Source organism: Canis aureus, chromosome 26 (genome assembly GCF_053574225.1).
Source record: "Canis aureus isolate CA01 chromosome 26, VMU_Caureus_v.1.0, whole genome shotgun sequence".
NCBI lineage: Eukaryota > Metazoa > Chordata > Mammalia > Carnivora > Canidae > Canis > Canis aureus.
Genome location: NC_135636.1, coordinates 42,019,678 through 42,031,994, shown reverse-complemented (window position 1 = coordinate 42,031,994; position 12,317 = coordinate 42,019,678).

Below are 12,317 nucleotides of genomic sequence, written 5' to 3'. Positions count from 1 at the left end.
CTAATTGTATACACTTTGTAAATTTAAATCTAGATTGATAAACATGAAAGGGGATCCACAGCACGAAAGCAAATAGGAGCCCTTGAACTAAACCCAAGTACTACATTATTTCACATTTTTACTATCATGATACCTTTTATAGGACACAGTGAGGTTGGACAGCTTGCCCAGGATCACACAGCTCCAAATGGTGGGGCTGGGATTTGAACCCAGGAAGGTGGGCTCACCCTGGAGCCCTGTGCTGCTGTCCTGTCTGTGGAAAGCTGAGGCCCGTGCCCCAACCCCAGGAAGAGAATCCCGGGGCCTGGGAGCCCCACCGTACACAGCACCCAGCAGGGCAACCCAAGGCAGATCCAGAGGGCTGCCCCAGCCAGAAGGGAGCCGAGCTGCGTTTACAACGTGTGAGATTTCTCACCGGTGGCAAAGGCAGGCAGAGCAGGCTCCCGGCTCCCGAGCTCGCAGGCCCTGCTGGGGCTGCACACATGTTGAAAATGAGCTTCCCATTATGGGGCCCCTGGAGGAAGGAATGGCCGGTGGGCCCTAGGGCTCTCCGTCCCCTGTCCCTCTATTCACCTGACCTCTGTCTGCCTGTCTGTAGCTCAGGAAACTGCCCCATACAAGCCAGAAGCAGAATCACCAGAAAAGAGGTGGGGCCTTCCTTTGTCCCCCCCATTGCCTGGCTCCGTCCATTCGTTTATTCATTCATTCATTCCTCAGTCATTTATTGAGCACCTACTGGTGCCAGGCAGGGTGCAGAGGCAACAGCTGTGAACAAAGTCCCCATCCTCATCAAGCTCACAGGCAAGTGGAGGATTCAGATAAAAAATATGAACAGGGGTGCCTGAGTGGCTCAGTCTGTTAAGGGGCTGCCTTTGGCTCAGGTTATGACCACGGGGTCCTGGGATCAAGCTGCACATCGGGCTCCCTGCTCCTTGGGGAGCCTGCTTCTCACTCCCTCCATTGTTCATGCTTCCCCTCTTCTCCCTCTCTCTCCCCCTCTCTCATATAAATAAAAAATCTTTAAAAAACATGAACAAAAAGTACATAAATGTAATGAAAAGAAATAAATCAGGGACAGGGCAGAGAGAAAGGTCCAGGCTAGGAGTGTGTTGAGATAGTGGCCTGGGAAGGCCTCTCGGAGGAGGTGACCTGAAAGAAGTCAGGGAAAGAGCTGAGGGGATACCAGGTGAAGAACAGCCCCCGAGTGCGGGGAGGAGCCGGAGCAGGCTGCTGCCTGGCTGCCTCGGGCCTTACTTTCTGCTGGCTCTGGGTGAGTTGGGTCTCCAAGTCCCCCACCCCCAGTCACCTGCCCTCCCTCCCTCTCTCTCCAGCCCAAGGGCTCAGGGTGGTTATAGCAGCTCCTGTGCACACCTGTGTTCCTCTTTCAGGGGAATTCCTGGGTCACCCCTACTGGGGCAAGCCCAGGAGTCCAGAGGCTGGGCCTTCCTGCCCCTGCTGTCCTGCAGCCCAGGGCACGGTGCCTGGCCCAGACCCGCTTAACACAGGAGAAAACAGGTCCCACAGAGTGACACCCTGGCTGACTCCAGCCTCCCCCGGTGGTGGTGGGGGGGGGGGGGCGGGGGCGGCTGGCACTCAGCTGCCTCCCTCTCCTGGCTCAGCCCATAACCTTGACCTCCTGGCCTGGTATTCAGGGATTGTTGCGATTTCAAGTCCCCACTCAGGTCCCACCACAGGCAGGAAATCCCAAGGGGCCACCGTCTCCTGGATATCTGGGCCTCCACTTGCAGCTGGTGAAAGTGAAATGGTAATGTTCACTGCATCCCTACATTCCCACATGCCCCCCCCCACCAGGTCAGCTGGTGCAGTGTCCACCCCCCCCCCCGCCCCCCTTGACTCCCCTCCCCTGCCAAGGGGTCCGACCGTGTCACCCAGGGGGTCAGCTGCCGAGCCGCCCGCCCCCCCCGCAGGTCAGCTGGTGCAGTGTCCCCCCCCTTGACCCCCCTCCCCCGCCAGGGGGTCCGACCGTGTCACCCAGGGGGTCAGCTGCCGAGCCGCCCCCCTCCACCTGCCAGGGAGCGCGGGGTCCGCGGGCCCGGGAATGCGGGGTGGGGGGGGGGCGGGGAGCGGCTCGCGTTTCCGGTGGGGCCGCCCCCCCCTGCCCCCGCCGCCCCCCGCCGCCGCCGGGCCCCTCATTAAGGCGCCTTGCCTTCCACCTCCGAATTTTCCACGCAGGGTTAGCCTGGCGACGCGCTGTCTGCGGGCCCCATAAAGGCGGCCGTGTGCTGCATTCGTCTCGCTGGGGGCCGGCGGGGAGGGGGCTGGAGGGGCGCCCGCCTGCGAGGCGGGGGGGGGGGGGGGCGGGGGGGGCGGTGCAGGACGGGCCCCTCCCGGGACGCGCCGAGCGCTCCAGCTCCACATTTGCAAACAGGCGATTGAAAATACAGGGCGAGCCCAGAAGCGCCCCGAGCGCCCCAGACCCTCCCGGCAAACTTGCGAGGGGCGGGGAGGCCCGAAAGCCACGCTGGGGAGTTGAAAGAGCGTCCGCGGTCACACAGGGCGGGTGGCATCCCGGGAGGCTCCTCTGGGGAGCACCTACTGTGTGCCCCGCGCTGCTCTAGGGAGATGCGGTACAGGATACCTGGGTACCTCGCTGAGGGGAAGGCACACCCCCTGCCCTCCTGCGGCTGGCCTTCCAGCGGGGGAGCCAGACGTTGGCAAATAAACACCTAACATCAAGTGTCAGGTGGTGCTGAGTGTAGGGGAAAATAAGGCAGGAAAGGGTGGGGTGAGGACTGAAGGTGGGGAGGGGTGCATGAAATGGTCACGGGATGGTCAGAAAAGGTCTCTTTGAAAGTTGGAGTCATGTGGGCCTCTAGGGGAAGGGTGTTCTGGGCCGTCTGGGTGGCTCAGTCACTTAAGCTTGTGCTCTTGGTTTGGGCTCAGGTCACCGTCTTGGGGTTGTGACACTGAGTCCTGTGGGAGCTCTGCACTCAGGGGTAGTCTGCTTGAGATTCTCTCTTCCACCTCTCTTCCTGCCCTTCCTCCTGGGTCTCTCTAAAACAAACAAATAAATCCTAAATCAATCAATCAATCAATAAAGGAAGGGCATTCCAGATGGAAGAAATAGCCTGTGCAAAGGCCCTGAGGCAGGAACCTGCCTGGCCAGCATTTGTTGATCATTTACTCGAGTTACCTCCCATGCATTTTTCTCCCATTCTTTTTTCCACCACTCTGCCAATCCAGGAATCTGTATAATTTCATCTCTCCAGCTGAGGAAATTGAGGCTCAGAGAGGTTAAGGGGCCACTTGAGGCCCCTCAGCAGGTGGTAGTCAAGCCAGGATGTGAACCAATCTCTTGTACTCATAATGACGTCCAATGATGTGACGTGGGCAAGGCCAGGTCTGATTCCCCGTCTCTGAGCACAGGGACTGGCCAGGGCAGCAGGGGAGGGACAAAGGGAGGGAGAATGTCAGGTCGGTGCCCACCTGCACCGAGGAGTGGTGGGACTCCTCGTGATGGCCCCTTTCTATGTGAAGACGCTCCAACAATAGTCACACCTATAGGGCCTCGCAGAGGATGGCAGCGTCTGGACCAGCCTGCACCACCTGCACGTGGTGCTTGCAGCTTCTGGGACCCGGAAGGGAATCCAGAGGACAGAAGGACAAAACTTGGGCGAGGGAACCTGTCTCCCTTGCTCTGTTCATTTCTGAGTTTGTTTCAAGGATGCTCTCCCACACTTGGCTTACGCACACCGCGGGACCCTCTGTTTCTGCCGCCAAAGAGGGGTCAGGGGTCCTGGGAGCTGGGGCCTTCTCGGCTGCAGCCCATCTGAGGAGAGTGGGGTGCCGTCTGGCCTCTCCACGCAGGGGCCCCCAGCCCTGACTCCCCCACCAGCTGCCGGCCCCACCCAGCTCTCCACTCCAGGCATCTCAGAACCAAGAGGCAGCTGCAGGGACCCCAGTCTATGTCACGCTGTTCCCAGGGTGAAACCGGCGTCATCTCACTATCCCCCCTATCATGCAGCCTCACATTTCCCTCTCCAGAGCAGACCCGACAGTGGACAGTCGCCGAGTCCCTTTGCTCCGCCCGGCCTTCCCTGGCCATCCCTCAGAGTCCCGTTGTTCCCCAGTAGGGTACCCCATTTCCTGTCCTCCCACTGTGCTCGGAGAACCACCCATGTCACCCAGCTGCCCTGCAGCCGGGCCTGCCTCTGTGACAGTCAGCCACCCACAGGAAACCCCTCCTAACCCACAGACCTCACCGGCTTCCTCCCTAGGGTCTCACCTGCAGGCCTTGGACAACCTCCCCGGCACCCAGGTACTCCCTGTGCTCCCAGCTTTCTTGTCCCACCTCTCACCTCCCCACATGGCTCAGCCATCTTTCCCTCCTCCTCTGGGTCTGGTTTCCCACTGTGTCCCGCTGCCCTCTCCTGCACGGGCCCTTGCCTTGCCTCAGCCTCCCTCTGCTGTCATCCACTGCTGCTCTGATCCTTCTCCCGCTGATGCCAGGCTTCCCTCTGCACCGTCCTGGGGAACGTGCAAAGGCCCTGGGCTCTCCCTGTGTTCCCCTCTCTATGTCCCCTCCTGCTGTCTCCCTCCTTCCTCCCCTGTGTCTGCCTCTCCTCTCCCATCCTTCCCACTGGTGCCACCTCTCCCAGAGACCTTGTCTCTATAACTCTGAGTCCCCCACCTAGTTCTTTCCATCTTCTTATTCCCTTACTCCCCTCAGACCCTAATCCGTCCCCAGATCCACTTACATCTTGATGCCCACCATCGCCTGCATTTATGTTGCCCCTGGCCCCCACCCACCTGTCTTTGACCTTTGTCCGGCCCTCCCCTGACTTCATCTCTGCTCCTGGCTCCTTTCACCAGGGGCTCCTCCGGTCCCCTGTGAGCCAGTCATCCCCTCTGTTTCCACCCTTTAGGGTCTTCCCCACTTTGTGCTCAGACCCATACTGATTGCACGTCTTCTGTCACCACCCCTTCTGCTCTCTGTCCCTGGGTTTTTCCGTACAGACCATCAACCCCCAGCTTGTCCCCTGTGTCCATGCACCCACCCACCTGCACTGTGAGCTATGTCTCCCCCAGGGCATCGACCCCGACTCCCTCTTGGGCCACTCCTCCCCTGGGTATAAATTTTGCTGCCATTCTGAGGGTTACATCTATTTTCTGGACACGGACTGAGGCTGTCACCACCCAATGGAACGAATATGGAAGAGAAGGGAATGCAAGATTCTATCAGACAGTTCCAAGCAATCGGTCCATTTTGTGATCACCCTGATTAGTCATCAAGGTGTGAGCTTGTTGGGCAGATTATTTCACGCTGTCGGCTGCCTGGGGACCCCCTCCTAGTGCCCAGTCACCACTCTGCCTGGGACACACTGAAGAGATGACGCCTCTCCATGGAAACATTGAAGGATGTCACTGATTCCCTGGGACCAGGGCTGTGAGATCCCAGACACGCTTCCTAGTAACATGTGCTCGTACTGGAACATTTACCCAGGAATCAAGAGTTGGGCAAATTAAAGATACTCCTTTTCAGCTAGTGAAGTAGTTGCATCTGGTAGGGAGAAGTACAGCACATTGCTTGTGCAGCGCTGGAGTCTGAGGACAGAAACAGTGTGGAAAGTGTGTACCTAGGGGCGGCTGGGTGGCTCGGTGGGTGAAATGCCTGCCTCTGGCTCAGGTCATGATCCAGGTCCTGGGATCAGGCCCCCCATTGGGCTCCCCTGCCTCTGCCTACCACTCCCCCCTGCTCATGAAACTGCCTTTTTTTTTTTTAAGGTTTTATTTATTTATTTGACAAAGCAAGAGAGGAAAAGAGAGCACAAGTAGGGGGAGCAGCAGAGGGAGAGGGAGAAGCAGATGACCCGCTGAGCAGGGAGCCTGACTCTGGGCTCCATCCCAGGACCCTAAGATCATGACCTGAGCTGAAGGCAGATGCTTAACTGACTGAGCCACCCAGATGTCCCAATAAATAAAATCTTAAAAAAAAAAAAAAAAGTATATGCCTATGCCTCCCTCCTGATGTCCATTGTTCTGAAATTTGATTGACGGGGACAAAGGACATATAGGTTCCTCATTTTCTCCAAATCTTCCCTCATTTTCTGAATAGGCCCAAGTAAGATTTTTTCCTAACAGTCTCAGGGACCTAGAGGAAATTAAATAACTGAAGAATATTACATTCTTAAAGGTTATATTCTTAATATGAATTTTATTATTTGTTATGAAAGCTAGCAAACCACATAATGATACAAGTATTAGAATTAATTCTACTGTTCTGCTACTCATTATCATTTAATTATTTGAAAACATTTGCTCCAGAAAAAAAAAAAAAAACTCCAAGTTTCATCCAAAGTTATTGCTTTTGTACTAACCATTGATTTATTTTCTTAGATTTTATTTATTTGAAACTTCTTGTTTTAATACCCTTGGCCACATTCACAATAATTAAAATAGGACCATATTCTATTCCTTTATAATAAATATATGTTTATATTTTAAGTGACTGTTGGGTTTTCAATCAAGAGCCCATGAGAAGATAATCGACTAGTCAACTGCCAACTAGGATTTTGGCTGTGTTTGATAATGACTTTTTTTTTTTTTCATTGTTTTTAAAAGATTTTATTTATTTATTTGTGAGAGAGAGAGAGAGAGAGAGAGAGAGAGAGTGCATGCATGGATGTAGGGGCAGAGGGGGAGAGAGAATCTTAAGTAGACCCTGCACTGAGCTTGGAGCCTGATTCAAGACTCCATCTCACGACCTTAAGATCACAACCTGAGCCAAAATCAAGAGTCAGATGCTTAACTGACTGAGCCACCCAGATGTCCTTGATGGTGACTTTCAGAAGCAACCAGTAATGTGAAAACGGTTTTGGTTCATGTCACTGTCACTGACCTATCCCTGACACTGACCTGCCATTGTCACTATGACTGATGAGATGACAACATGTTCACATATTCACAGGTCAGGCCAAGTGTAGGAAAGACAAAAATAATTAAAATAATTCTTAAATTCTTAAAGTATTTTCATCCTTACTCTACCAGATGGACACAGGTATAGCTCTCATTGTTCCTGTTTCCATTTGGGTTATTTTAAGCAAGGCTTGGTCACACCTAACTTTGATCATCAACTCCCCCCGCTCATGCTTTCATTAGTATTTTGAGTCCCAGGTGTCACCTCTCTTGGTGCTTCTTCAGCCCCCAGACACCTTGGAGGAGACATGGTATTTCCCTTGCACAGTGTCACAGGCCAGGCTCAGGTGTGGGTCCTGGAGGAGGGAGGTGAAGCCATGAAGGACCCTCGTTCCTCCTCTGTCAAATGTGGTCATCAGCTCTGATCACTCAGAGCCACTATGAGGGTTAAGTAAGATGATCCATGTGAGGGGATGGTGATACAGGTGCTTCATCCCCGCATCTGTTCAGACACAGACCTGCTCTCTCAGCACCTCCAGCCACAACTAACCAAAAATCTGATATCCCATTAAACTTGTTTGATTTTCATTAAAAAAAAAAAAAGAGTAGTACCTGCTTTTGCAGCCTTTACTCTATGCCAAGTGCTTTATGTGCATTGTATGTTCACCCCTCATCGGCTGCTCCACAGATGGGGAGACCTGGCCGAAGGCCCTGGCCAGGGGTCATGTAGTCAGGGAGTGGAAGGGCTGAGATTAGGACCTCACACTTGCAGGTCCAGACAACCACAGTGATGAAAACGAGAGTAACAAGACTGCCAGCCAGTGTTTCCTAAGCGTGGTATGTGAAGACTGCATCAGCCCAGGAGAGGCGCTTAGCAGTCCCCACGAGAGGGAAGTGAGGCCACATGAGATGCTATAAAGGGCAGGGGTGGAATTTCTCCAATGCCAAACTCTCAAACAACCCTCTCTCCACGCCCCCACTGCAGCCCCCTGAGCTAGGACACACAAGGTCTGTGGCCAAAAGTGAAGATTAGAAAAAAACACAAAACTCTTTTAAACATCAGTCAGACCATCAATTAGCCCAGTAAAAAGTGGGCAGAGGATATGGTCAGAAAAGAAATCCCCACAGACTAGGGAGAAAGTATCTGCAAAGCATATATCTGATCTTTATTTTTATTCATTTTATTTTATTTTATTTTTTAATATTTATTCATTTATTTATTCATGAGAGACACAGAGAAGCAGAGACACAGGCAGAGGGAGAAGCAGGCTGCCTGCAGGGAGCCCAATGTGGGACTCGATCCCAGGACCCGGGGATCCTGCCCTGAGCTGAAGGCAGACGCTCAACTACTGAGCCACCCAGGTGCTCCCAGATGTCTTATTTTTAAAAAAATTGTATCCAGAATATATAAAGAACCACACCCCCCAGAAAAGAAATCAATTAAGAAATGGACAAAAGATTTAAGTATTGTGGGACTTCACTAAAATATATGGGTTATAAGTAAGCATGTGGAAGGGTGATCAATATCGTTAGTCATTAGGAAAATGCAAATTAAAACCACAACGAGATACCACTAAACACCCAGGAGAAGGGCTAGAATCTAGCAGACTGGCCATACCGAGTGTGGGCGAGAACGTGGAGGAACTAGAGCGCTCGGGCACTGCTGGCCCGAAAGCCAAAGTGGTGTGGCCACTTAGGAAAAAGAGTTTAATGATTTCTTTTCTTTTTTTTTTTTTTTTGAGTTTAATGATTTCTGAAAAGGTTTCTTCTCAAACAATCCAGCAGTTGCATTCCTGTACATTTACCCAAGAGAAATGAAAACATATGCCCATGCAAAGACGTGCCCATGGATGCTTCTCGCAGTTCTGTTTGTGATCGCCAAAACCAGGAGATGACCGAGAAATCCCTCCAAAGGTGAAGGGTGTATCCCCACACTGGTCCCATCCCCACGGTGGGATGCCACCCAGTAACAAAAAGGAACAACTGTCGATATACACTGCGACATGGATGCACCTCAAAATGATTATGCTGAGTGAAAGAAGCCAGACCACAAAAGAGAAGAGTTCACATGACTCCATTTATATAATTTCTAGAAAAGGCAGGGACACCTGGGTGGGGGTGGCTCAGTGGTTGAGCATGTGCCTTTGGTTCGGGTCGTGATCCCCAGGGTCCTGGGATCGAGTCCCACATTGGGCTCCCCTCAGGGAGCCTGCTTCTCCCTCTGCCTGTGTCTCTGCCTCTCTCTGTGTCTCCTGAATAAATAAAGTATTTCTAGAAAAGGCAAAACTAATCAATAGTGACAGGAAACAGATCATTGACTGCCTGGGGCCAGGGCTAATAGTAAGGAGGGAGCAAGGAAAGTCAAAGAGGAGGCATAAAGAAATTTTTGGGGGTGACAGATATGTTCACTGTCAAAATTGTGCTAGCTTCACTCATGTAGATATGTGCCAAAACTTACCAAATTTTGACCTTTATATACGTACTTTATTATATTTTGAGGAAGCTGTTAAACACAGGTGCACATATAATGAGATACCACTTCTCTCACCTACTGGAATGGCTAAAATAAAAACAAAACCAAAAAAACTGAGAATACCAAGTGCTGACAAAGATGTGAATGAAGCAACTGGAACTCTCTCACACGTTTCTGGTGGGAGGGCAAAGTGGCAGAGCTCTAGAAATCAGTTCAGCAGGTTTTTTTTTTTTATCGAGTCCAACACATAACTTACGATACAACCCAACAATGCCATCTTAGATATTTCCCCCAAGGAAATGAAAACTTAACATTCACATAAAAATCTTCATGTGGATGCTTATAGCAGCTTTATTCATAATTGCAAAAGAAAAGAAAAAAAAAACACTGAAAAACACCAGAAGCAACTCAGTGAATAAACACACTGTGGAATATGCAAACAGCATGAAAAGGGATCACATTATGGATATGCTCAACACCGTGGATGAGTCCCACAGACAAATCTGCTGAGTAAAACCTGGCTTCTGTGGGACTGGGATGTTCTGTTTCTTGTTTTCTGGCCTGAGTGCTCGTCCCACAGGTGGATTCAATTTGAAAAAAGTCATTGAGCTGAACAGTTGAACGGTTCAGATGCCTGCATCTCTGTACGATTGTTATACCCTCATTAACACTTTTAACATCATAATCATCCAGAGAGATCAGAATGAAAAGTGTGACAAGTCAGTCTTCCTCCTGCCCAGACCCCAGTCTCCAGTCTCTTCCACGGAGTCCACCAAACACAGATGCTGACACATGTCTGTATTTACTCCTGAAATCTTCTAGAAAGGCCTCTACAGAGAGAAAATCTTCCCTGCCCCTTGGGTCCTTACTTTTTATTTTTATTTTTCTAAAAATCCTTTTTGAGGACAAAAGGTTGGATGAGGACTATGCAGCCAGGCAGGTCTAGATTTGAATCCCTGCTCCGCCATTATCACGTGGGGATCACCTTGGGCAAATGCCACCTCCCTCTGGGACTTGAGTCTCCCCCTCTGTAAAATGGAGATGTGATAGTAATGGGGTACGCATTTCCCCCAAGGACTGGCTGTTGTGATAAAGCTTCATTCCTGTTGCTCCACCTCAGTCAAGATCCCAAAGAGCCTCTGCCCTCCCATAGTCCTGGGTGAAGAGAAAGAGAGAGAGTGAGAGAACTCAGTCCTCCCTCCTCCCTCCAAACTCCTCTATGGCTCCCTAGTACTCTATTCTCCACCAAGGTCATCCACAGCCTTCTTTAATTAAATTAACAACTATTTGTGGAGAGTCTGCTGTGTGCCACGCGCTGCACCAGGTCATGCCCCTCTCAGAGCTCACAGATGGGGAAGGGTGGTGGGCCAGGGAGGCAGTGGAGGAGGGGTGCACAGAGTCTGGGGTCTGTCCATTCGGTTGCTGGTGTGACCGACCGAGTCGGAGGCCAGGACTCAGGCAACGTGGGGGTCGTTGGGGGGCTGGTGGAGACAGCTGGGAGAGGGTTGGGTGAGAAGAGCATCCTAAGGAGAGACATCTCATCATTTCCCTCCCCGTCTCCTCTCCGGAGGGCCCAATTTTGTCAACCAGCACCACCATCCACCGCCCCCCTTCTCAGGGCTCAAGCCCACAGCTGGCCAAGCTAGAGTCCCCCCTCTATGTCATGTCATGCCCCCCACACCCCCATCCTGCCAGCACAGGCAAAAGATGTGTCCCACCCCTTCTTCCTCCTGACTCTCCAGCGGAAGCCAGGGCCTGCAGGTGCCTCCTCTCTTGTCTCCCACTTCCTTTCAATCCCCTCAGTCTCTTTCCCACACACAGAGGAGTGACTCCTCTGTGTAAAATCCCCTGGCAGCTTCCCATGCCTAAGAATAAGATCCGAACACCCGGCCCACAATGCCCGGCCGGCGGGCCGCTGCCAGCCCCTCCCACCCCACCTCCCACCTCTCTCCTCTCCGGCCACACTGGCCACTTCTTGAACACACCCAGAACATTCTCACCTCAGGGCCTTTGCACTTGCCATTGCCGCTGCCCGCAGTTTCCTCCCCCCACTCAATTCTCTGTGCCAGACTACCCCCTCCTCCTTCACCATCACTGGGAAGGCTCCCCACATACCCCCCACATCCCTGACCGACCTGGTGCACCTCTGCTGCTCTCCCACGGCACCCTGCGGTCTTGCCAGGCAGCATCACTGCCCCCCCCCCGCCCCCAGACTATCTGAGAACAGGGACTTGCCTGTCCGCTCACCGCTGCACCGCCAGCGCCTGGAACAGGGCCTGGCACAGAGTAGGGGCGGGGCGCACGCGTGCTGAATGAGGGAGGACGGAGCCACCGTGGCAGGGGCCCAGGGCTGGAGCCGCAGACCTTCTGCACCCCTGCCCTCCGCCCAGAGCAGAGACCCAGATGGGAGAGGGAGGGCTCCCCGGCCTCTCCTTCCCCGTGGGAAGTGGGCCCCGCCAGCAGAAATCACCCTGACCCCGGGGCAGGGACGATCCCATTCCAACCCTGGTGTCTAAAGAGAGTTACTGCATGGCACCCAAATTCCACTCCTTTTATTTCCCAAGAGAAATTTTTTTGAAAATTACAATTTGTGCTTTTTTCTTTTAAGATTTTATTTATTTATTTGGCAGAGGGAGAGCGAGCGCCCAAGCAGGGGAAGAGGCAGAGAGAGAGGGAGGCAGATGCTTAACCCACTGAGCCCCCCAGGCGCCCCCACAATTGGCACTTTCCATGTGGCAGTCTGTCTGCCAGTCTGTATGTCGGTTACATCCTGAGGAGACTGTCACCCGCACACACCTACCTGCCAAAACGGCTAAAGGAAAACAATACCCCCCCCATACTAACAAGGTGCAGGCAAGGGTGCAGGGCAGCGCGGACGCTCACGGAAGCCCGGTCCACGCACACAGTCAGGCCCACGAGTGGGCGCCGCAGCCCCCCACGCAGAGCCGGAGCCAGGGAGCCACCCTGC